Genomic DNA, 1,159 nt, shown 5'->3' with positions numbered 1-1,159 from the left:
GACCTGCCGCCCGCGGCCTGCCCCGGGTCTGTCCCGGCGGCGGCTGGAGTGTTCGCTGGGCTGGGATGGAGAAGCGTGGAGCTGCTGAACCAAAAGGCCAAGAGCTTGTTTGAAAAACCGTGCTTTAAAATTCGTCCGTCCTTTCTGTAGAATTAGCCTGTGGTTGCCGTTACCCCATTGCAAAGTCCAGTCTGAACACGGGATGCGACACTGCTCAGGGTCCTGTGCCCGCCCAAGATGTGAAAACTCACCAGAGAAACAGTCCTGAGCTAGTGGGGCTGGGGCCCCAGCAGGGCCCGGGGGGGGGAACGCAGCTGTCACCTCGCAGCAGCACACCTCGGGGTGAAACTGCACCCGAGGCTCTTTATGTCACATTCCTCAGCCCGACCACCATTTCTCAACGTCCTTTCAGACACAGAGGTGATACGGATGAAAGCAATAACAAAAAGCATTTATTCACTCCGCAGCTATGAGGTGCTAAGTGAATCTATGTGCTACACTCCCGCTTTCATTTCCTTTAGTGGAAATGTGAGTTCTCACATCGCTGTATCCCAAGAAATGACAAGGAACTATGATGTCAGGCTGTGTGCTCTCAGGAGCTAGCTTGTACCCAAAACCTGGGGCCATGTCAGTCTCAAAGCTGAGAGACAATTTGTTGAGATTTCTTTGAATTTTGATGATTCAAAGCATCTAGATTTTAAAATTTCAGTCCTTTTTAATGGTGCAAGTGCTTGGCAAGGCTGTATATGAGCTGTGCTTTTCCTGAGATAACATAGTTTTGGTATGAGCAAGCCTGGCCTATAAATACTGTTTACTGATGCAGCTGAGGTTTAGAGTATTGTGAAATACCGTGTGAGATGTTAATTCACAGTTGAAACACATTGTATTGCTGATGTAATGTCACACCACTGCTGTACAGTTTGGCACCAAGAAAATGGAGTACTCTACATAGGAAGTGTAGCAAGCTTTCTTCCAAGCCTGACAGCATTCTTTTCTAGTGGAGTTATTACAGAATTGTAGAATTGTTTGAGTTAGAACTGAGCCTTAAAGACCATCTGGTCCAACCCCCCTGCAATGAACAGGGACACCTACAGCTCCATCACATGCTCAGAGCCCTGTGCAGCCTAATCCCAGGTGTCTCCAAGGACGGGGCATCCAC

This window comes from Meleagris gallopavo, chromosome 6, assembly GCF_000146605.3.
Source record: "Meleagris gallopavo isolate NT-WF06-2002-E0010 breed Aviagen turkey brand Nicholas breeding stock chromosome 6, Turkey_5.1, whole genome shotgun sequence".
NCBI classification, from domain to species: domain Eukaryota; kingdom Metazoa; phylum Chordata; class Aves; order Galliformes; family Phasianidae; genus Meleagris; species Meleagris gallopavo.
The sequence above is the reverse complement of the archived record's forward strand: the minus strand, read 5'-3'. Positions refer to the sequence as shown.